Genomic DNA, 25,792 nt, shown 5'->3' with positions numbered 1-25,792 from the left:
TAAGCCAAAGGGCAATGCTGAGAATTAATAATGCTCTGATCCTACAAGAAATCTGAGGTGTCTTCTGCAATCTGGTCGGATAGGGACGTGCAGGTATGCCTCCTTGAGATCGAGTCACCAGCCAAGACTCCTTGCCCAACATGGGAAGAAGTTGCTGTAGGGTCAGCATTTTGAATTTTGGCACAATGAGATGTGTTCAGTGCGGACAGGTCGAGAATAGGCCTCCATTGGTTTTCTTTTCTTGGTACGAGGAATAATCTGGAGTAAAATCCTTGGCCATGTTCTGTAGATGGTACCATTTCTATAGCTTTCATCTGAAGTAAATTGTTGATTTGTCTTAAAGCCTCTGCCTTCTGGTTTGGTGGAAGGTTTGGCATTCCGCCTCTTTTTGGCAAGGTGTGGAAGTGAAACCTGTATCCTTTGTCTATTGTTTGCAATGTCCATGTATCCTTTGTAATGCAATGCCAGATTTGAGAATAAAGCCAGCTTTCCGCCCAAGGGTGCTTCCAGTTGATCCCTGGTAGGTGGAATCACAGTCAAGTCATTGGGTCTGTCCTGAGGTAGTGGTTGTAGTTGTAGCTGTTGCACTACTCCTCTGGTTGGCAGGCTGCCACTGATGGCCCCTGTAGGAACCCTTTGATTGACCTCTGCCTCTAGGGTGCCTGTTCCTGCCCCTCTGTGCTCTGGAGGTGTCTGGAAAGGACCAATTCTTTGTAGGCCAGTTTCTGCTAAACCTCGGAGGTTGGACTTGCAGGAAATCTTTTACTGTCTGCACAGATTTTGATTTTTCTTCAACCTTCTTTAGAATCTCCTGTGCAGGGGAGCCAAATAAATTTTGTTTCTCCATTGGAGCATCGAGGAGTTTAGCCTTGACATGGTCTGGCAAAGATTGCTCCTTCAGCCAGGCATGCCTACGAATTACTGCCCCAGTCATAGCTGATCTAAATGAAGCCTCCAGTGCATCATAGCCACATTAAGAAATGATTACTGACCTGTTGTGAGTTGTGTACCAAATCCTGAAGGGATTTACGGTCTAAAGGTTCAGGAGAAGAAAGTTTTTTATTCAGCTGATCTAACAAAAATTCTTGGTACTGTTTCATATGGAATTGACAGCTTAATGCCCTGGCAGAAAGAGTAGCAGATGTATAAACCCTTTTTTCCCCATCTCTCTAATGCTCTAGACTCTCTTTCAGAGGGTAGGGGATTTTTGGCAGTAGCAGCTGCCACCCCTTTAGGGCCCTGAGAAATAGTTTCTGGGTCTGCAGCAGGGGCTTTATACAGGTGGAAGTAAGAATCCGGGACCCTGTAATATCTGTCAGGTTTGGCGGGGCCGGAGGAAGAGAATCAGGTGCAGTACTGACATCATTGTACACATCATCAATTACAGTTAAAACAGGGGGTATTAGCTAAGGGCCTATGCTGGGGCAAATGCAAAAAGGTCCTTAATCTTTTTCTAGAATCAGAGAAATCCTGACTCTGCCATTGAAAGTGCTCTCTCATGGAGTGTAAAGTCTCCCCAAAGGAAAATTCTTCAGGGGGAGAAGCCGAAGGGATAGATTCTTCTGCATCTGAGTCCTCATAAGGCGAGTAGGCCCCTTCCTGGTGGTCTGACAAATCAGATCCATCCGTGGAGTAATCTGAGTGAGGTTCAGAGGGTTCAGTCCTGGGCCTTTTGTCTGGAGGAGGTTGGGAGGCCCTGTCTGGGTGGGGCTGGGAACCCCTAATTAAGGATATAAGATCCTCAGCAAGACTGAGAATCTGTTAACTAGAAGCAGGCCTCTGGGATGCAGATTTAGCAGGCAAAGCTTTTGAAAGTTTAGCAGCTTTAGCCCTGGAGAAGGCCTTAATAGACATAGAAGCTGGGGGCCTAGCTGCCCCACGTGCAGGAGTAGAAATGTCCAAAGGTATGGTGTCGGACAATTCCTGAACACTAGCTTCGGTAGGTAGTTCTGAAGCAGACTCAGCCGGGGCCTCTGGTCGGAGGTAAGGTTTCGGTAGTAGGAATAGCTGTGGACTCTGTTTCAGCCGAAACAGAGACACTCTCGGTAGGCCTAGCCATGGTTTCAGCCGAAACCGCGGGCCGCAAGTGTCGGTCCTTTTCCTTGCGTTTTTTGACCATATGCATGGTCGGAGTCTCAGACGACATTTTATAAGTAAAAGCGGTACCAAAAAATTCCTCTGCAAACTCCGACCGACGTCTAAGAGTCAGTCGGTTGAAGGAGACACAGGCTAAACAAGCTGATACGTCGTGGTCTGGGCCTAAGCAAGGAAGGCAGTAAGAATGGAAATCCTTATGAGGTATTTGTTTCCCACAAGTTAAACAATTACTTTGTCTGACATCGGCTGAGGCAAGAAAGAGTCCAACGGGGTACTTAGCTTTTTTCGAAGTCTTCTGTAGCTGAAATCTCTGGATCTGACCGACCGGCACTTGCGAACAGCTTCTGCTTCGGGCACCGTGCGGCAAGAAAGACTGAGGAAAATGGCGTCGGCTGATGCCTTTATACCCCAGGAGCTCTGACGTCGGGGAAAGTGCGACATCAGCCGAGGCCAGACCCAGACTTTGGAATCCGGCCAACCGAAGGGCTGCCTGAGGCAGGACAACCCATATGTTATGACTGCAGATGCATCCTTGAAGGACATCTGGGAACTGTATGGATTGAGGTTTGCCTCTGTGGCCATCACCTCTTTGGCTCTGGTCATAAGAGGGACTGGTTCGGAGTGACACCCGATCTTTATGGGAAATGAAAGGCGCAACAACCAGAGAGAAAGTATTCCATGAAAGAAATTTCAAAAATGCTCACTGGTTCATGGGCTTGTAGTCAGTTCCTGAATTAAAGTGGAGATCCAAAGTAGGAGAGGATTCTTTCATGGAAAGAATAAGTAGAAAGATTCCTTTCAGGAAAACTTTACACATGTAAGGAATTCATTTCCGGACTGAAAAATATATAGTTGCCAACTGATGTGTAATAGCAGAAACTAGTCTTTAAAAGGGTTTGCCAAGGAAAGGAGGGCTTTTACAGATTGCAAAATCCCAACTAAAACCGGACACCCTAATGGTAATGATCAGCTGGATATAACAGCCCTGCATTTCTAATGCTTAGCCAAACAGTCCACTTGTGCTGATGAAGGCCAAAACACACGTCTACAGGTAGTGGGGTTTGGCTTTATTGGCCTGAATTTATCCATTAAACGATTTAAGAAAAAAGTCATGGGCATTCAGAATCATCATACAGCTGAAACACCCACTGTTCATAAGGGTCATTTGCATATATCTCGCTCAGTGGACATTGTAACTTGGCTAGAATTAGTTTTTACAGATTGTTTTAGTTTGTAAGGAAAGGAAGGATGGTAGAAGTAGGAGTTAAGGGGCCAATGTTATTGGAAGCCTGTATGAATTCTCTTCCATTTGCTTCTATAGACTTTGTAGCACAATTCTGGGAAGCAAGAGTGTCAGAGGGAACAAGGGTGGACCACTGTACTATCACTGGAGAAGCCATGTAGTTAGAGGATACAGAAAATTGATACTTAACCTCAGATGGGCAAGACAGGAGATCCAGATTGGGCTCCAGAAACCGTGGAGGACAGTATGGGTGAGACCAGGGAGACCATACCAGATAAGGCCAGAAGGGCAACAGGATAACAGGCAGTCATCCTGCTGGCTTTCTGCAAAACTTTAGGGATTAATGGTATATTGGGGGGATTCCCAGGTGGCTAGCAACGTTAGAACCCCTATGGTGTCTAAGGCAATAACCAGGCATTTGGTCTGCAAGGGGAACCACGTGGTTGGAACATCCTTCAGTTAATATGCACCCCCACCCACAGTTGAGAAACATCCACGGTTACTGTAGGCAACAAAGACTGACCGAAAAAATGACAAAAAATGACTGAAGACATGAATACAATGTTTGCAAATGTGTGATTTACAAAAGATAAGACACTGGTAAAGAACAGACCACTATACTGTCAATGTATCAAGGCTTTGCAAGAACAAATTTGCTAAAGTGTTCAGTAATGGATGTTGACTTGGTAGTAAACTGCGGTTTTGCTGAATACAACATGAACAGTAAATCTTGGATTCAGTTTTCATTTGGATATATTGTCCATAATGTCCAGGATTTCAGTAGGTGTACAAAGCAAGAAAACTTTGGCTTGCAGAAGTAGATGTCTGGTTACAGCAGTGAGAAGCCAGTCATTCGTATATGAAAAACTGCTGGAATCCTACTAGTCTCATGTGAGCTGCCATGACTGCCCGACATTAGGTAAACACCCTGGGGGCTGGAGTGAGTGTAAAAGGTGATGCTCTGAATAGGTAGTGATTGACTCCCAGTCAAAAATGCAGAGGACTCCTGGCATGCCCATCTATTTTGATGTGTGCATCCTGGAGACAAATGAAGTACATTCAATTAACCTTACGTATATGAAGCAGGATGGACTGTGAAGCATCCTGAACTTTGGCTCCTGACAGTGATCGGGATTAGTTAGATTTAGGATTGGTGCCAGGATCCCCTTTTTTTGTAGCAGTTTTAGAATCCATTGAACTGCATAGTCTAACAGGATAAGAGTCAGGAAAGAGGCAATATAGAAACCTCTGATACTGGCATCCCATTTAGGTTAATATATTCAGGAGTCCAAATGTAAGAAAACATGGCCCTGAAAAGTGTCAATAGGTGGACACAAGGCCCATCAAAAGGAATATTGAGAATCCTAATTCTATTCTGCAGAACCCTCCCTATTCTCTGAGGGGATGCCTGTACTCAGGTCCTCCCTTGGCCTTTGAGAAAGTGTGAATCTTAAAGGACCCCAAAATGGTCTTTAGCCACATTTTGCTAAAGCCTTTGTTTCATGGAAAAGAATGTCAAGGGGAGAAGGTTAGATTCTGGTGGTAGAGTTTTGCAGTCCTGTTTGTAAACTGCAGGAAAGCACATCCTTCATGGATGCCCTGCACAGAGAGGAGCCATCAAAGGGGGCATTAAACAATGATGCATTGAGGAGCTACTTGACACGGCAGTGTCATGTAGAGACATCTGATAGTTTAGTCAGGGCTGGTTGGTTGTAAAGTGCACTCTGCTGAAATTTCAGATCTTCCATAGACAGTTTGGGAGCATTGATGTTCCATCTCACAGCCAAGATTTAGCAGAGTGTGCGGGCAAGAATATCTGTGGAAGTATCCGAGGTGAACTCGTCAAAATTATCCATACTGCCATGCTACTAGAGAGGATGGACAGAGGGACTTTGCCACTGCACTCAGTGGAACCTCCGCACTCTACAGGGGACCAAGGGAAGGGGACACCAAAGAGAAAGCCAGTAAAATCCTGATCCATGGAAGAGCCAAACACCAGCTCTCCGCAACTACACCCCCAGGGGAAATTTCCCTAGGAACAACAACCTTGGAGGAAAAAGGCAGGATATGAATGGAGACAATGGTTACACCAGAAGTTAAGGACACCAAAATTCAAAAAGGGAATGAACAAACCCACAGGGAACAGAGATCCAGCCTCCAAAACAATGTTCTAAGCAAACTAAGATTCAAAGGCTTCTACACATCTACCACAGAGTGGAACAGACAAGATCCCCATGCAGGGCAAGGAGCACACATCACTTCAAGGCAAGCCCTTCTGGAGAAACTCGGAACAGGGGGGACAAAGGTCCAAAGACAAACATCTCCAAGGATGGTCAACAGCTGCTAGGATAACAGGATTATTCTACTCTTCTTGAGAAGGATATGAAGTCTGGAAGTCAAATACATAAGTTAAACATCTCAACCTATTAGAGGCCACAAATGGGAGAAACAAAGGCAGAAAAATAGGGACACTACTCTTACAAACTTAAAGTTCACAGGTTTTACATTAGCATGGATTTTCTGAAAAATATGAAGTCTGAAACTCAACTATTTTCTGACTTCAGTACTCAATTTTCAGTGATTTGCCAGAAAAACACAATTTTATGAGAAATGGGCCAAAAATGAGGCAAGAATCTGGACATTCTATGAATATCCAAATAGCCAACAGGCATTGCAAGGAATCTGCTGCAGAAAAATTAAGCCATCTAATCTTTAGAGCATCTCAGATCCAAAGGAAACTACACTGGTCCAGTAGTTTCAGATCCAAAGGAGGTGGATCAAAGAACTGCACAGCTCTGTGGGCACCTTGCATCTATCAGATTCCAGACTAAGGATCCAAGGAAGAAAAATGGCCTGATCAGATCCTTACGAGTCCCCAGACATGTCCAATCCTAGGAGGTTGGACAGAGGCAACAGATGGTTGGATCCAAACACCTAGGATCCGATGACAGGCAGGCAAGCGGAAACACCCCAGTGGACCAAACCTGTTAGATCCAAGAATGACATGGCAGAGGCTCTGTCAACCTCAGATCCAAGGGATTGGACAAGAGATCCCAGTTACATTTGAAGGTTTCTTTTACAGTGGGGGTTGAGCCCCAAAAGAAGCCAGCAGAAAAAGGCTCTAAGGAGCAGAAAGCCAAAGCACTCTAACTCTGCACCTCTAGCAGACGAAGCAACCCACCAATGACTGCTCCCCGGTCCTCAGTGCCAACTGAGGACCCTCATTCTCGACTAGCTAAGTACACTGATGCCATCCAGGACCACACAAGCCACCAGTCTGCAACATGGCCAAGCCCACAGCACAAAAATATCCAGAGAGCCAAAAAACAATACCTGGACAGTCTGCTGTTGCCATTCTTAAGCCTCCTGCATCTAAAAAGTGCACAGCTCTCTTGCACTTCACCCCAACAACCACATATGCACTTCGAAAGACAGTCAAACACTGTCCCCAACCAGAGAATTCAAAACCTCAATCACCACAAAAGTCGGATGAGGCAAGAAACTCATGAACAGGGTGATGGGCAGTCCCGCCAATTCAACTGCCACTCAGTGTTCCACACCATGGAGGCCACAAACCCAAAAACTCCTGTACCAGATCAGTGTCAGCATAAAAACTTGAAAACTTTGAAGGACATGGCATCAGAAATTATCCAAGTCTGCTACACCATCCGATCACCTCCCTCAGAGCCTCTTTTTAAACTAAAAGTAAAACACTTAAAGATCACGCTCTCTCCTCAGCTAAAAAAAAGTACAGTTTTGTACCTACCATAAATGTAGATGTTAGAGTGCTAATACAGCTGCAGTCATAACAGATGGGTTTTCCTGCCGTCAGGCGGGTCCTCGGTCGGCCGAATTCCAAAGTCTAGGTCCGGTGTCGGTTGTCGTCGCTTCTTCCCTGACGTCAGTGCAACAGGGGTATAAAAGAACCAGCAGACACCATTTTCTTCAGTTTTTCTTGCCCCAGATGTCAGGTGCCCCCAGAAGGAAGGCAAAACATAAATTTATGTAATAATGCAAATGCAATATAATCAAAAAACAGTTGCAAGCAAATACACCATAAAAGAATACCCCAACGAGGTTGTATGAGGAGGTGTTAGCCATTAGGCCTGTCCCAAGAGGGGAAGGAGGGAGGGAAACCTGGACTGCAGCTGTATTAGCACTCTAACATCTACATTTATGGTAGGTACAAAACTGTACTATGTTCATCATGCATACAGCTGCAGTCGTAACAGATGGGTAGAATCCAAAAGCTAATAAAGGGGTGGTAGGCACTAAGTGGAACTAGGAGGAGCCAGGATGCCCTGCAAGACTGCAGTGGCAAAGCCCGCTCTAGTTTTGGAGTATAATGGTAGGTGATGGTGCTTGGAGAAAGTATGTACAGAATTCCAAGTGGCTGCTTCCAAAATATCTTTGGTAGGAACCCCCCTGAGGAAAGCTACAGAGGTAGCTGTGGCCCTTGGAGTGAGATCTGATGCCTGTAGGTACAGTTTTACCATGAAAAGAGTAACAAAAGCATATGCAGTGGGCTATCCATTTTGAGATGGTCTGTTTGGAAATCGGCTTCCCTTGAGCACCTGTAGCATAGGACAGAGTTGCTCTGATTTTCTGAAAGGCTTTGTTCTGTCCAAATAACGGAGCTGTCTGTGAATGTCCAAGGAATGTAGTAGTCTCTCCTTTGTTTTGTGGGTTAGGGTAAAAGGTAGGTAAGTGGATAGCCTGATTCAAGGCTACCCTGGATACTACCTTTGGCATAAATGAAGGATTGGTTCGTAAGGAAACTCTGTCCTGATGGAAAATGATGAAAGGCTGCACAGCCATGAGGGCTTGTAGTTCCGAAACCCTGCGTGCTGAGGTGATAGCTAGAAAGAAGGCTGTTTTCCATGATAAATATTGCAGATCTGTTGAAGCAGCTAGCTCAAAAGGAGGCAGGGTTAGTTTTTCTAGAATGAAATTGAGGTCCCAAGCAGGTACTGGTTGCTTCCTTGGGGGTTTTATATTCTTAGCCCCTCTGAGGAACTGTCTTAAGAGAGGGTGAGAGAATAAAGGAGGATCAGTGTTGTACTCTGCAGAAATGGCTGAGACATGGATTTTGATGGAGGAGAATGAAAGTCCACTGCTTAGCAACCCGGCTAGGTACTGTAATATTGGAGGTAAATTCAGTATTCCAGGATTGACCCTTTTTCTGATTCCAGGCACAAAACCGTTTCCATTTTGCGGAGTAAGCTTTTCTAGTAGGTGGTCTTCTGGCCTCCAGAATGACATCCTGCACCTCCTTGGAGAGTAGGGTCTGCTGTGAATTTAAGGAATCCTCCATGCGGCTAGATTGAGCGTTTTCAGCTGACTGAAGAGTTTTGAAGTTGTGCTGAGTCCGTAGAAGAGGCAGAGGCAGGATCCATGGTGGGGAATGCGTCAGGCTCCTCAGGAGTGGGTACCAGTATTGTCTTGGCCAGTCTGGAGCAATGAGAATCATCTTTGGCCTGTCTGCTCTGGCTTTTAATAGAACTTTGGCCAGCAGTGGAAGAGGTGGAAAGGCATAAACCCTCGTTGTCCAACTGAAAGAGTGCGTCCACTTTCCAGGCCTGTGGATGAAAGGTCCTTGAGCAGAATTTTGTCAATTGGTAATTTCTGTGGGTGGCAAAGAGATCTAGGTCTGGCCTTCCTCATGCTTGGATTATCATTGTAAAAACTTGAGGATGCAACTTCCATTCGTGAGGATCTGTCATATTTCTGCTCAGGTTGTCTGTCAGTGTGTTTTCCTTCCCTGGCAAAAATTGTGCTTGAAGTTGGATTTGCAATTCCAGAGCAGTGTTCCAAAGGGACATGGCTAGTCTGCACAGGGGGTATGAATGAGTTCCCTCACTGTTTATGTACCACATCACTGTGTTGTATTGTCCTTATCAATAGCTGGCCTGGATGCAGTAGGTCTTTGAAAGCCATAATAGCATTTATTACTGCTAGCATTTCCTTTGATTGATGTGTAGGTGCTTTTCTTTGTGACCATTTGCCCTAAATGCACCGATCTGTCATGTGCGCCCCCCAGGCGTAGTCCAAGGCATCTGTTGTGATGATTTGCTTGAGGCTTGCAGAATGGGAGACCTGTTTCTTTGGCATGCTTGAGCCCACCACAGAAATTCCTTTTGAAGACATGGAATCAGTGGTATGATTGTTTCCAAACTGTGGCTGTGTTGAGACCATAAGTTGTTTAGGTACCATTGAAGTTTCCTCATATGCAGCTTTGCACATGGGATTAGCAGGATGCAAGATGCCATGAATCCCAGAGCCTGCAGGATTTTCCTTGCAGTCAGCCTGGTGAAGGTTGCCAGTTTTCTGAAGTATTGAGTTAATTGCCCTTGCTTCTCTGGTGTGAGGTAGGCCATCTGAGTGTTTGTATCCAAGCTGGCACCCAGGAAAATTATTGTTTGAGAGGGTACTAGTCTTGACTTCTTTATGTTGACTGTGTATCCCAGAGATTTCAACAACATTACAAACGCCAGGTGTTTCAGAAGAGTGCGTTTGCTGTCGGCTTGGATCAGGCAGTCGTCCAAATATGTCCCTTGAAGTCTGCAGAAGGCAATTACTGATGCCAGGCATTTCGTGAACACTCTGGGCGCAGTAGATAAGCCAAAGGGCAATGCAGAGAATTGATAATGGGATGAACCTGCAAGAAATCTGAGGTATCTTCTGCAATCTTGTCTGATTGGGACATGCAGGTATGCCTCCTTGAGGTCCAATGTTACCAGCCAAGACTCCTTGCCCAGCATAGGAAGAAGCTGCTGTAATGTGAGCATCTTGAACTTTGGTACGAGTAAATGTGTTTAGGATGGATAGGTCCAAAATAGGTCTCCAATCTTTGCCCTTCCTTGGTACCGGGAATAGTCTGGAGTAAAAACCTTGACCCTGTTCTTGTGCAGGTACCTCTTGAATAGCTTTCATGCCCATGAGATCTGAAATTTGTTTTTGTGCCTCTGCCCTTTGTGTGGCAGGTTTGGCATGCCTCATTTTTGGAAGGGTGTGAAAGTGGAATCTGTAGCCTCTGTCTATAATGTCCAGGATCCATTTGTCTTGTGACATGCCAATTTTTCGAAAATAAAGCCAGTTTTCCACCTAAAGGTGCTGCCATTTGAGCCTTGCTTGGCATGCAAAGGGGAAAGTCATTGGGTCTGCTTTCTGAATGGCTGTGAACTATCCTCACCCCCTCTTGGTGTAGGTGTTTGCCATGGTCTGCCTCTAAATGATCCTTGAGATTTCTCTCTACCCCTCGGGCGCCTGTATCTACCTCTGAGGTCTGTCAGTGGCTGGAAAGGACCAATTTTTTGAAGGCCAATTTCTACTGAAGCGTGGGGGTTGTACCTGTAGGAAATCTTTCACTGTTTGCATAGATTTTGCCTTTTCCTCCATTTTCTTTAATATCTCCTCAGCTTTAACACCAAACAATACATCTTTTTGAAGAGGTGCATCTAGTAATTTAGCTTTGACATGATCTGGTAAGGTTTGCTCTGAGCCAAGCATGTCTACATATGACTGATCCTGTAACAGCAGCTCTACAAGAGGCCTCTAAAGCATCAAAACCACATTGCAAGGTATGTTTACCCACTTGCTCTGCACTATGCAACAATGCTTTTCAACTGAGATAACAAAAACTGTTGATACTTTAACATATGGAACTGACAGTTTAATGCCCTCATGGTTAAGGTGTCAGAGGTGTATACCTTTTTCCCCCACCTTTCTAAAGCTCTGGAATCTCTCTCCAAAGGTAATGGATTTTTGGCAGTGGAGGCCTTAATTCCCTTGGGACCCTGTGAAATAGTTTCTGGGTCAGCCGCATGGCTTTTGTATAGGAATTGGTGTGAATCAGGAACCCGGTAATACCAGTCAGGCTTGACTGGAGCTGGAGGTAAAGAATCTGGGTTAAGGCTGGCCTCTGAATACACATCTAGTATGTCTAAGACAGGAGGTATAGCCAGAGGCCTGTGCTGAGGGAGCAAGAGGAAATCCCTGAGCCTTTTCTTGGAGTCTGAGTACTCTTGGCCTTCCCAGTGGAAGTGTTCCCTCAAGGTATGCAAGGTTTCCCCAAGAGAGTAATCCTCGGGGGGGGGGACAGAGAGAATGGACTCCTCTGCATCAGAATCTTTGAAAGGGGAGTAAGAATGTTCCTGGTCCTCAGAATGTTCTGAAGTAATGGAGGCCTGGTCCGAGGAAGGGTATTCTTCCTCCACTCTGGGCCTTTTGTCCGTGGGGGGTTGAGAACCCGTGATAAGAGTAATCAAATCCTCAGCCATTTTGAGCATCTGCTTTTTAGGCATGGGGCCTTGAGAGGGGCCCTGTGGAGCTTGTCTTTTAGAATGCATGGCTGCTTTAGTTTTAGTGTAAGCCTTAATGGAAAAAGGCCTGAAGACACCTTGAGAGGTGGCAGGCCTGTCTGAACTCTGAGTTTCCTCGCCAAGAGTGGCTTCGGTATCTGTAGTCGGGGTGTGGGCCGAAGAGCCTGCGACCTCAGGCACAGAAGACACCGCTAATGAAGTGTCATCGGTAGTCAGGGGCTGCGTAGGCGCCTCGCTGAGAACCAGAGCACATGTAGTCGGCTTTAGCATGGTGTCGGTAGAAGTCGCGGACCTCGTATGTCGGTCCTTATCTTTACGTCGTTTACTCAAAACTGGAGTATCCGACGACTCGTAATCGTGGTCTGGGCCTAAGCAAGGTATACAGAGGGAATGGAAATCCTTATGCGGTATTTGCTTCCCACATGAAATGCAATTAACTTTGTCTGACATCGTTGGGGAAACTTTTGCCTCAGACCGGAGTACTTGGCTTTCAAGAAGTCTTCGGTTGAAAAATATTCGTAATCTCAGGAGCTGGCAGACTGGCACTTGCGAACTGCTTCTGCTTCGGGCACCGTGCGGCAAGAAAGACTAAGAAAATGGCATCGGCTGGCTCTTATACCCCTGTCGCACTGACGTCAGGGAAGAAGCGACAACCGACGCAGGACCTAGACTTTGGAATTCGGCCGACCGAGGACCCGCCTGACGGCAGGAAAACCCATCTGTTATGACTGCAGCTGTATGCACACGAACATCAGAGTAGTGTTTTGCTGGGAGGCTTTAGCTACCAGAAAAATGGACAACAAGGCATGAGAAAATGACCTATACTATGCAAGATGTTCAGGAGGATGCTCAGGACACTAGAGGCAAAGTCTGGCCTTAAATAGCTGAGGGGTGAGACTGGAAACAGAGGTATCTAACAGCTAAGTGTTACTAAACTTAGATGCAGTATGTCAAAGCATGAATAAAAGTATCGCAGCAACCCAAGTTTGTAAAGCTAAAGCAGTATCTCTAAGCTGCAAGCAGCTACAGATGGGAGGAAAGAAAATTATAGATATTAACCAATATCAAATATGTAAAAATTCATTACAGCTCAATAGTGGAGAATCTTCCTTCTTACATCAGTGGCGAAGGAGACCAGAGCTTGTGAATGGTGTAATGCATTATGGGAATAGGAAGAAACTCGAGACTGGGATCCAAAGTCTTGGAAATGCAGCAGTCAGATCTGAAGGTCAGATCAAAGACCCTTCAGTGAGGAAGAATAAAAAGGACGTCAGATTCCATCTTTATCAAACTCGTGGACAAGTTCACTATTTTAGACTGTTCCAGTAGAACCATCCTGTGGAAAGCAAGCAATAATTTCTAAGACCAGCATTCCAATGAGATCAGGTGAAATGCAGGTAAGTAGGATTGGTAAGTATTAGTAGCTTTCCATGGACCCCATCCCCCAAAAAAGCCACTGAAACAATAACTTACAGGTAGAAATATCTAATCGTGCAAATCATTAAAGCAAAAGCCACATTTTTAATGAGTTCTATACCGTAACACCCCCTACTTTTGTAGTTGTGGTGGCCCAAGGGACAAAAGGTCCACAAAAATTATAGGAATAAACCAAATACAATATGCACAATTTTCCCTTGGGAGTAGAAAGTTATGTACTCACCATAACATTCCATCTGTCCATTTTCATTCTTCCACCTAACAGGTTCGGATCTGAACCCTCTGATCCAACTCAGCCATTGCTTAAGCTAGTGGTAACCAAAAACTTAAGCTTCTCCCTTACCAATAATGCAACGCCAAGTTCCTCAGATCTTTTTTGCTAATTTTTAGTAGAAATATCTGCAGTGCAGTTAACTAAGGAGAAACTGCATCTGGAGCTCAATATAAAGGACATTCAAAGGATGGGGGTTGGTGGGTGGGGAGCTGATGAAAAAGGACATTGATGGACTGTTATGGTGAGTAAAACTTTATCCAATGCCAATTTTCATTCTATCCTCAACTAACAAGAGTCCCAGCTACTCAAGATCCCAGGTGGACTGACTGGATATTCCAGAGCACCACTGAACCAAATGATACTCAACCTTTGGAGACTAAATCCAATTTGTAATGAGTAACAACGGTATGGGGAGTAGCTCAAGTTGCTGCAGCACATATTTCATGGATGCTCTAGATTGAAAACTGAAGTTGCCATGAATCTAGTTGAATGGCCCCATAACTGTTTTGATAAAGCAACACTGGATTTGCTATAAACTAAATACTGCCAGCCATCTGGCTAAAGTTACTCTGGCAACTGTCTTTCAAAATTTTCCTTCTGAAAATGAAATCTGTCAGTTTTTCTGATGCATTTTACCTACATAGAACATACAATTGTCTGAGCATCTAATACATGCAACATGTATTCAATTTTGTTACCAAGATTAGGAAATACTGGGAAATTAATGCACTGATTGACAGATTCTGACACTACCTTAGGAAGAAAGGATGCATTGGTTTGCAGTGCAACTATCCTTGTGAAAAAACAAATATGGAGGTTTTGAAGACAAAGCTTTAATCTGAAATTCTCCTGCCAGAATTTCTTGCTACTAGAAATAGTCTTCTAAAGATATTTAAAGTTGCACTTAGCTGCTGGTTCGAAGGGGAAATAAGCACCTGCAGTAACCAGATTTAGGTCCCATGGGGGAGTAGGGTCTTTGAAGGGATGTCTTCAGTGCCTCGCAAAAGGCTTTGCAGAGCTTATGACAGGCAAAGGAACATTCATATCCAATGTGAAAATTCGATATTGCTGCCAAGTGGACCTTAACTGCTGAGGAACTCTCTCCTTAAAAGAGGAGCCAAAAATTCAAGGATGTTGTGTATTGGAGCTGAAAAAGGATAAACATTGTTTTGATATGTCCAGTAAAACTTTCAATTTACTGTAATAAAGCTTACGTGCAAGACAAGTACGTCAGACTGGGGAAGACTGCATAGGTTGTCTGGCTATTAATGGAATTGAATCCAGTCAGCCTGAGGTTTGATACGTCTGGATGGGTCATGCCAGTCGTGTGAGATGGCAGGTCTGGAATTGGATCCAGAATCCAAGGTTGAAATAAACTAGGCAAAAGGAAGGGGGAACCAAATCTTTACAGGCCAGTAAGGTATAATGAGGACAACTTTGCTCTTCAACATGGTAGCTTTCTGTAGGAATTTTCGAACTGGAGATAGGCATATAGTAGACCAGGGGGCCAATCTAAGTTAAACATCCCTTGGTGATTCCCCCCTATTGGGAGGGATTAGGGCAAAGTAGCTGCTGCATTTGTTTAAGAGAGAAGCAAAATGATCATGGCAAGGCTGGCTCCAATGAAAAATAATTTGTCACGTTCTTGAAACCACTTGTGAGGTAGAATACACCTGCTCAGTTTGTCACACTGGACCTCCCCAGAATGTGCATTAATATGAAAGTTTGGATGAGACCACCTATTGTCACACTGCTTCAACACAAGGGGTATTGATCTGGTCCCTCCTTGCCTGATGTACCAAACTACTGACATCATCCATCTGAAATGAATTGTCCCCAGAGAGCATCTTGGAAGGCCTGCAATACTAAAAGCACTACCCTCATCTCTAGGACATTGACATGGAAGTTGGCCTTTGGGGGGAAATCAAACGCCTTGCATAGTTTTCCCCAGAAAATGCCCCCCACCCCAACTGGGATGCGTCCATGGTCACTATGGCCTTCGGCTGAAGGGGGAATGAACAGACCGCCTTTGTAGAACCTGATATGACAACCCACCACCTGAGGTTTCCTGGATGTCTGACAGATTTGCATCAGAGTTGACATGGTTTGCTAAAGTATCTACCATTGCGTTGCTAGCATTCACTGGAGAATCCTCATGTAAAATCTGGCTAAAGGTGCTAATGTTACTGCTGCTGACACTAACCCTAGAGCTTGAACCAGGTCAGCTGGAATTTTCCTACTGCAGAATATTTTCCCAACTTGTGATCTAGTTTAAATCCTTGAAGGATGCAGTGACACCATCTGTGTTTAACAATGTTACTATGAATGCCAAACTTGGAGTTGGTTCCAGTAGAGATAGTCAGTTTATGGCTATCCCCAGATGAGCATGTCTGGAGAATCTGCTCTTATCCTTCTCAACTGATGCCTGGTCAGGGCAGTAATGAGCCAGTCTAAATATGGAAACTGGAATCCTTGCAGTCTCAAATGAGCTGCTACTACTGCCACACATTTAGTGAACACCCTTGGGGCTGTGGTGATGCACAAGGGCAGAGCTCTTAACTAGCTCCCAGCCAGAAGTGCAAGTAGCTTCTGAACAGTGTTCATGTGACAGTACACATCCTGAAGGTCTGTCAAGCACATCCAGTCATCTTTGCCCAGAAAAGCAAGAATGGACTGAAATGTGACCATCCAAAACTTGGTACATCAAACTAAGTTGCAGAGATCCAAAACTGGTCATCCCCAGTTTTCTCTGGCATTAAGAATAGAGTAAGTTCTGGATCCTATCTGGTCTGGTGGGACCTCTTGGACGACTTTCTAGCAGCTTTTGAACCCAAATTGCTGCTTGTTCCCTCTGACTGGGTAGAACATATGGGATTTTTCTTGAAACCTGAGGATAATGCATCTTCCCTTGTGGCCAGATGTGCTGTCAAAAGGAGCATTGACAAAGACCTGAAGGGGTCCACAAAATCACATTAAGTGCACCCAGGCATCCCTTCTAATAGAAATGCCCAAACCCACTACCCTTAGAGGTTTCCTTCAGCTATGTGAAATGAGCCTCATGGAAGATTGGAAATACTGCAGGTGGGCCAACTGAAGTCACTGAAGATTGTACTTCAGAAATGGATCCTGAGTACAAGAGCGCTAATCAAATCCCTCTGCAATCTGGTGAAATGTCCCAAATAATTCAATGACCTTAAGCAAAGGTCACTGAAGCATAGACACCCTTCCCAGACCAGACTACTGCCAGAGACCCCCTGCTGGGAGGATACACAGTGGAATTCCCCTTGGCAAGTTCCTTTTTAGTGGCCACCACACCGTAACCATGGCATTTCCCCAAAACTGTCCACAGGTGGTGCCATAACTGTCTGAGGTACAGGTTCAACAGCATCAGGCTACTCCCACGGCCATGGAGAAACTCAATGAGCTCAGACAGACCAGTACTGAAAGCCTCCAGGAATGCAGACTTCTCAGATGAAGGGTTGCTGGGCATCCAGCCACAACTCTGCTTGAGGTGGTAAAGGAAGTCTTCAAATGAGACATCTTCGGGTGGTGCCTATGGGGACCCTTCACCTTCAAAGTCCAAGTGCATCCTCTTACAAGTAGTCTTTGGTATCTCAGTGGGATTTTCTACAGCAATATCAGTCATGATACCCTGTTGGGAAGCCTGGGGTTTTTGTACTGGCTGTCCCTGTGGAAAAGAACGACCACACTCAAGTGCGCAGGGACAAAGTTGTAGAATGTAGATCTGACCAGGTAGAACCAGTTTGTGCTGCTGTGGCAATGCTCTCTCCATAGTCTCAAAGGCAGACCTCCCCAGAGAGGTAGAAGACCTCCGATCCAAAAAGGCAAGCTTTTGGTCCGTTATCCCTCTCTGCTCCAAAAGCAATCCCTCTTCTCCCCAAGGTAGAATCCAGAGCAGAGCTAACCTGTGCCAAGGCTCAGAGGCATAGAGATTGCTCCAACTTTGAGTCTACTCCAACACCTCAGATCCAACAAGGAAGCTTAATCTCTGACAGCTCTCTGGATCAGACTGAACCAATGTGCTCATAGCGAACTTCTGTGGCGTGTTATCTTCAGATCTGATCAGACGAAGCCAGACAGCTCAGATCCAAAGACTCAGTAACAGGAGTCAGACAAGGAACTGGGAAAGGTGTGGAAGAAAAGTGGACATCTTGACCCAAAGGGTAGAAGCTGGTAAGGCACACATCCGACTGCGCAAATCTCTTGCCATTCTTTCCACATTCTCTTCTGTTAGACTCAGAGGAGGGAGTGGAAATTTTACAGGGGGATCTGGGCATCTCCAAAAAGGGTGAAGGGACCCTGTTGGATACAGAGTCAAAACATATGGTCCCTGGCAGGCAACTAATTCTAGCAGAAGTGGTCAGCTCCAGTAACTAATTGGATCCAAAGTCTGCATCCCAAGCATAAAAATCATGGGATCAATGTGAAGTCAGATCTGATGACTCAAAACCTGATGTCAGATCTGATTGAGGTCTCTTGATTGCTCTGAGGTCCTGGAGGAAGTAAATGAACCCAGAGATTGAGATGGAGTCTTCAGATTTTGTCAACTTGGCTCCAGATAAAGCCTCTCAATGTGGACAGAAGCAAACTCTTTATTTCTTTCACCAAGTGCCCTGGGGTTAAATCCAAGACAGATTGCACAGTCTTACTGTAAATGAAGAGGGCCAAGACAACATATACTTTTTTGAACCCAGCTGCGTCTCTCTGCCATAGTTAGAAGGGGTAAGAGGTAAAAGACAGTACCTGCACCATTAAAAACAGACATTAGATCAAATGCTTGTAAATATACAAAAGCCGAGATCCTTGTAAGCAGAAATCATACAACGTTTAGTAGGGAACTTAAAACTAGGAGGTGTAAAATAAAGTTAGAGGGCTGAGTAATGAGAAATTGTCAAGTTACAAGTATAAAAAGGAGAGAAGGGAGGGTATTTCAAGAAGGAAAGGGGGACAGAGTCAAAAGTAGCGAGGGCGGCAGAGGAAGGTGAGAGGAGGGATAGTAAAGGTAAGATCATGGTAGTTTTCACCTGGAAGAGAAATGCAAGTAGAGGACCTTATTCAAAACATTTACCTAGGTAAAAGCAAAGGCAGAGCCAGATTTCTGACAACCTGAACTTTAACCTGGTCTTGGAGTCTAGTAGTCTTCATGATCAAAGGACAAGTTCCATGGTTGCAGGAGGAGGAATTAAACTCAAAGGCCATCTGCAGGCCACAGGGATCTTTGAGACTGGTAGATCTGGAAAGTTTTGGGGTTTGTAGACAAAGTTGTGAATGGTTAGCATTTTGAAGTGATGGTGAGCTCATTTAAGCCTGTTCAATTTTGAGTGCCAGGCAGTGATGGGTTCTGTCAGGGAGCTACCTTGTTCTACATGTTCTGGCTTGTGTAGCAGAGTTGTCAAAGTCTGTCAATATGGGTAAAAGGTACAGCAGTGTAGGTAGGACAGTCGAGGCAGTATACTCAGTCAGGTACACAGATTCTATATAGGGGCCAAATTTCTGAAATGTTTTAACTCTGTGCCAAATGTGGTGGTTGAATTTCTGATTTTGAACTCTATGGGTAAATACAAGACACGGTCAGCTAATTCAAATTTTGGTGTTGGAGCTTAGAGAAGCAAGATTTACAAAACTAGTTTAGAAGTGAAATTATCAATATTTCTTAGGTTTGAGAAACTTAGCCATGCTCAACTTGGACAGTCCACTATTAGTCAAGACTTGCCCCCATTCTGTGCATTATAAAACAGATTCCTGTCTGGAATCAGGTTACAGTACCTTCATATCCTGTGCTTCTCCTCAAATATCCTATAGCTGACACTTTTGCTTCCTCGGATATCAAACTCGTCTGAATCTGTGGATCTGAAGTTAACATGGACAAGACTCCACCTGTCCATTAAGATCCTAATACCTAGATTAGAGTTTATGCAAATCAGTCTGAAGGGTCTACTTCGCCCTCTTATTCTACCTTTACCACTTTACCAGTACCTACATCAGTCCCTCTATCCCATCCTTTCTTCCAGTATTAGGTTTTAGCTCTATTTTGAACTTGTATTTTGTTGCAAGCTAGATGTAAGTGCTCAATCTTTATTAGATTAAATATTGGACTTAGGCTGAACCTGGCTGGTTGTGGCTTTTCAGTTAATTTTTATAGTTTTCATTTTGGTTCGCAGTTATTGGTGGTTATTCGCCAACTAGACCACAACTACTTTCCCAAAATGGGAAATGGCAGACTGCTCAACAACCCTCCCTCACCTGGCTTCTCCAGCTACTGCCCTGGTATTTTAACTTTAATCAGAGACCCAAATCAGACTTTACAGTATGCCCCATGGCATACAGAAGTAAAGAGCCTGGGTTAGTCACTCAAATCCTGCAGGTTTATTCCACTACTCCACCTTGGGGTCTTCTGCATGTAAAACGGAAGGTACTGAATAACTTACTGAACAGTGGTGGACAAGAACATGAAAGCCCTCTCATCTTGTGTTGACTAGGATCCCTTCATCATTCCCACATCACTGAGCCACTGCTGCACCCACTTCCTAGCTTTCTCCCATAATTATCAGCCCCAGCAGCCTTCACCCCCTCCAGGACCAATCCAAGAGTTCAGGTATTTGTATGCTACATTCACTTGGTTTTCTCCAACAGCAAATGTAGCCTACTCGCATAAATAACCACACTAATCCTATAAACACATGCATGCTCCTCTACTTTAGCCTGGGAAACTAGAACACCATCTTCATAGATTTCCTCTGCTAAGGAAAGAAAGGCTTACATGTATCTAGTTATCCAAGTCAGATCTTATGCCTGTCTGGAACACTAGAGGGTTCCATTTCTCCACAGCTCTGCCGCTGCCAACTAAGTGCTATCATGGTATCACTGTCAACAAGCACATCTTTCAGAGATCCTAGGAGATCTAAAAGGCTTTGGGCCATGTCCTCAAATATAGGCAATCACAAAATAAATGTTTTATAAGTGTGTTACAAAGTTCAAAATCACTCACAATAAACTAATGTGGCTAAGCCACAAACTGCATTTTCAAAATGCTTTAAAATTGCATTGTAATCACAGTACATTTGAGGGCAACAAGACATACTGCAAGTGTGTAACCATGTGAAACTGAAGGACTAAATCCAGATGCTCACAGGAACAATGAGCAGTCATTTGTCTCCTCACTAATGAGGTGCCAAACCTTTTCATTTTTTCGCTATAATACAAAAAATGAAAGTTACACTAGATGCAAATTCCTTTTTACAGTAAAACCAAATGTATACAGTGTTGAAATACTGAAGTTTTTGGTGCAGTACGCAATATTTTTGCAAACTGGTAACCAACAGTCTTAGACAATATTCAAGGAAAATGCCAAAGGAACCCCTGTAGCAAATATGTACACCAAGTTATTAATAAGTGGGAAGAGGATTTTTTTTAATTATGAGAATAGCTTTCATGAATATATATTTCAGTTATGTTTTATACTGTGGTGGAATACCGGCATTAAAATTTTGACTATTACATAGTGTCAGTTTCTCAGGTTTTAAGTTGGCTATATCAGATCATTTTCTGGATATCCAGATGCAAAAATTAGTTTATAGAAAAAGCAAAAAAGGTGTCCTTGCATAGAAGTATGCATCCTCTGTTTATATTCCATGATATTCTTAAGGGGCTGATGCAAAGAAAGACATTAAACAAATGAAATGTTAAACTGATTAACACGAGTGTACAGCTCTCCGAATATGGCCATCATTAATGAAATTAATGGGAGGTACCCCACTAACAAAAGTCTAACATTAATGGCCATATTTTTTCAGATGAAATACGGACATTACTGTGATAGACACTAGATATTTACTAACTCAGAATAAATTTAAAGGATCAGGGTTGGATTTCATTCAAGGACAGATTTAGGATTTTTGCTTGGAAATCAGCCCTTTTCCTCTTCTCTACATGGGAAAATAGGTATCATGTTAACTGTTGCCAACTCTCAATTCAGTGCCACACTCCGGCCTTCAACAGTCATGCCAGACTGTTCTAGGAAAGATGTGGATTTTGTGAAGCTGCATGTGTTTGCTTCCTCTTACCCGTCTGTCCTAAATCTTTCTCAGATTGTCTGCTTTTCTGCACGTGTCCAAATCACCATAATCTGTCCTCTGATCTTCTCTGCAATTAGAGCTATTTTGGCTTCTGCTTGTGTCCTTAGTTTGTCCCAGTGTGCATCCTACCACCCTTCTCAGGCACTTCCATCACGTCTAGCTTCAACTGTTCTGCCTTTACTGTCCAGGTTTCTGTACCATATAATACTGGTCACACCACTGTCTTATACACTACTTTTCAGCTTCTTTGGCATGCTTCTGTCAGACTACACCTGACACTATGCCAGCTATCTGCAGTCCCTCTGATTCTAGCTTTGACCTTCAGACTTGCCTTCTCAGCCACCCCTCAGTGTGGAACAGGTAAACCGCTTCAAGCATCTTCCCCATCTACTCAGCTTCTTCCGATTTCCCCAATTTGCTGCCATTACCAGTCTTATCTGTACTTTGTTTCACCCCATGGGTCTTCAGTTTTGCATTCCATTTTTTGCTGAAGTTCTAGCTCAGTCTGCCTGTAATGCCAGTCTGTATACAGCAACTCTGAGATGTCCCCTCCAACCTGTTTGCTAACGTAGTCCATTACCAGTGTGAACAGCAAGTGGGCTCACAGCTGAACCCTGGTGTATGCCCGACTACCACTGGAAACCTCTGAGGCCAAACATTGTTCGTACTTGAACAAATGGGTCCTTGTACATAGCCTGCACTAATGCGACCAATGTTTTTGTGACTTGGAACCACCGCAGTACTGCCCAGACCAGCTTTCTCAGGACCTTGTCATATGCTTTCTCCAAATCTAGAAATGCCCAGTTGGACACTGTCATCTCTAGCTTCTTCTCAAGTATGTCTCACTGCAAACATCGGGTCAATTGTGCTGCATCTTGATCTGAATCCGAACTGCTCATCTCCTATCTTGCATTATACTACTCTGCGTATCCCATTATCACACTCCAAAGCTTTCATGCAATGATAGGAGTTGGATGCCTCTTGTTCAGTTGTGGATGTCCCCTTTTTCTTATACACTGGCATTAGTATGCTTATTCTCCAGTCAAGGATAAGCAGCCTCTTTCCACACTGCTGCTAGTACGCTCAGGAGCCATTTCTCCCCCATCTCACCCAGCATCTTCATATCTGCTGTGACCTCATCTGAGGCTGCTGCTTTCCCCAACTTCATTTTCCTTGGTGCTGTTCTTCTAGGGTGGGCTGTTCTCATCGTAAACGGTTTCTGGGGCAGTACAGCTTGAGTGTGGTTTTTATTCATTAGCTGGAGATATTCCTTCCATCTGCCTTTGATGTCCTATGGACCAGAGCAGATTTTCGCTGGTATTTCTTATGGTGTCAGACTATTGTTGTTGGTCTTTGCCTTACAACCAGATATAGTTTTTGTGCCACTTAAGTCACTTCACAGAAGTTGGTAGAGTGCCTCCTATGCCCTATTCTTTGCTATTGCAACTTTTCTTAGCTTTTGTTCGCCAACCAGTCCTTCCTAGTCTGGTTAGTTCCTCTCCCACTTTTCTGCACACCTTTCTTTTGATGACTTCCTGGGCTTCTGCATTTCACCACCAGCCTTCCTTATGTACCTTACTTCCATACCTAGTTCAGCCAAATATCTTTTTTGTAGTCCTAACGTGTTTTTAGGCACTGCCATTCTTGTTCAACTTCACCCAGTTCCTCTTCTTGGGGTGCTAGAGCCCTGAGTATTTTATTTTTATTTTACATTTGCTGACCAGGACAGTCTGACTGGATACATGTCCATTTTCAGCAGAGGCCTGGGGAGAAAAGCTCCAAGATAATACACAATGAACATTTAGTAAATGCTAGTTTCAAGCAGATTATAGTCATAAGCAATACCAGCATTTAGCACATAGTACTTATAAAACACTTTACAAAACATTATTTTCAAAGTTAAACATTCCTTGAACTGTTGTACTTTCTCATCAGTCAACTTCCAGATCTTCAGCCTGGTCTGTTGACCTTGAAGCCTTCTCAGACCACTGCTTGCAGCCAATTGTGACAACTAGTGATTTATGCTGGGGGCAGACTTTCACAGGGGATGAAACTGCAATCATGGATTCTACCCCAGTGCCTTTTCCATACTAGGAGGAAGTCTATCAAGTTGTATGTTGGCTACCCTTGTATGTGATCTTGTGAGTCTTTCTGAACCATGTGTTGGCTACTAATTTGCCAGACCGAAGTCTGGCATACCTTTATTCCTGTTGCATCACCCATGTGGACCCAGGCATTCCTCTTATGATCCGTCTGTCCCAATATGTGCACTGAAGTCACCCATCAACACCAACTTAGGTTGTCCTGCTTTATCTAGTATGTCCTGCAACTGCTGTCCAAATGCACTCTTCACTTTCACAACCCTGCTTGTGGGGGCATAAGCTGAGATTATGAATACTGCCTTATTACACTGGAGTCTGCCAGGAGTCTCATGAATTTTTATTATATCCCTGCCTTCTGAAGCCAATTCCTACACCATTTCTAGCCTGTCCTCCCAAGTAGAGTCTGGATCCCAAGCCAAGTGGCTTTGCTGCACTGCCCTTCCATCTAGTCTCTTGGATACATAGGATGTCCAGCCTCCTCTGTATCATGTCATACACTCCCAAGTTGCATCGTGTCAGTGAACCTACATCAAGCATAACAATTCTCAGTTCATGTTTGGCAGGTTGGTTTTACGTCCTGCTCTCACTCCGCTATCTCAGGTAACCTAGGCTGGGCAACTAAACACTTGCCAGTCAGGGCTGCTGGGGTTTATGGCAAACACACTGGCCAATACAGATACATACCCCTCCCACCATTAGCAAGGGTCCCTGGCTTAGGTTAGAGTAGGCCAGGTGCTCAATGCACTTACTGATAACTACCCATGCCCATTTTGGAGACAGGTGGTGGTGCTGCGGTAGCGTTGCCGCCTCACAATAAGATGTTGTCCTGTTAGATTCTCAGCTAAAGTGTCTGTGTGGAGACGTGCGTAAATGGGCGTACCTTTGTTGAAGGTTGTACATCAGGGCTGGCACCTTGGTACGTAAAAATCTACTGCCAATCAATAGCGGACCGCAGTTCCGCTGTGGCGACCCCTAACCGGGAAAAAGCCAAAAGATACAAGTCAACATGACCAAATCACCTAGAACCATATTTTACACCATTGAGTGGCTAGCTCTGCCATGGCACAGTCTGTGATAAGTGTTCTATCTTAATACTGCACACCACAGCAGAAGCCCAAAGCCATTGGTCTGTACAACTCTTCCCCCTATAAGGCACCATGTAGTGTGCTCCCTGCTGGCCACAGTTCCATCCACTGGACAGTTTTGAGATTGAAACACTAAGCATGTTTTTCACATGTTTGCTTAGAAATGTGCAATATTTTTATACCCCAAGTAGACTCCAGAGAAGTTTTCCTCAGGTAGATAAAATGTTGGAAGTGTAATGGGGGGGGTGGGTGGGGGTAAATAGGAAAAATTTCTGGGAGTGCAGTGAGTTGAACTTTAAGTATTCCCTGTGAGATGCGCTGTCAGAAGCTGGGTGGGTGGATTAGTGTGATGAGGGAAATTTTTCTGAGCTATGATACAGAACTGGAATTGCCTAGACATGGTAAGGCCTTGCAGTCTCCAATTATGGTGGTTGCCAAAAAAGCAATTACTAGAAAATGGAAATCAAAATCTAAACCATTACAAGTAATGAATACAGTAACAGATAATCCACTAACTGATCTCTAGAAAAGGTAGGAGCAAACTACACTGGAAAAATAGGAATTGTGGGAACATAGGAGAGGAATGAGGTTTCGAAGGAGGACTTAAATGAGCTATGTAATGTTTGATAACGACTGGGTAGACAAATGTATAATGTTTGCAACTGGGTTATCTGTCAGTAAGGTCTGATGTAAAATGCCTGCAATTACAATTGTTGGTGTGGTTTTTCATTTATATAATGTATGATTGCTTGCGTTGTAAATTATGTTTAATAAATTCACTTCCTGACCCTTTTTAAACATCTTTATGTAAAGTTGCTTATGTTATAACATAACAGCAACATGTGAAGCATAATGTTTCTGTAATGTTTAACTAATTTGTTAAGTTTGATTTCTATATTTTATTTCACGTTAACTGGGATAGTCCAACTGGATACATGTCCATTTTCAGCAGAGACCCAGGGAGAAAAGCTTCAAAAAGACATTCAACAGTTTAAAACAAAACGTTTCCACACAGATGTAAACAAGTTAAATTTTTACTCAGATGGAAAATTCTAGAGTGTTTAAGAATGATAGGGTATTGAATCACAGGATGTAAACAAGTTAATTTTTTAAAATAGATGGACACAAGTGATGGTT

The 25,792-nt window shown here is 44.1% G+C and overlaps 1 protein-coding gene across 1 annotated transcript in view; it reads right to left on the bottom strand.

The window, feature by feature from the left end:
* LSM14B (LSM family member 14B) overlaps positions 1–25,792 on the bottom strand; it is a gene marked incomplete in the record, with an annotated part of 815,052 nt that overhangs the window by 4,939 nt on the left and 784,321 nt on the right.

Source organism: Protopterus annectens, chromosome 12.part0 (genome assembly GCF_019279795.1).
Source record: "Protopterus annectens isolate FY-2018-M chromosome 12.part0, PAN1.0, whole genome shotgun sequence".
In the NCBI taxonomy this organism is placed as follows: domain Eukaryota; kingdom Metazoa; phylum Chordata; order Ceratodontiformes; family Protopteridae; genus Protopterus; species Protopterus annectens.
Note: the sequence above shows the minus strand (reverse complement) of the source record. Positions and strands in the feature narration are given on the sequence as shown.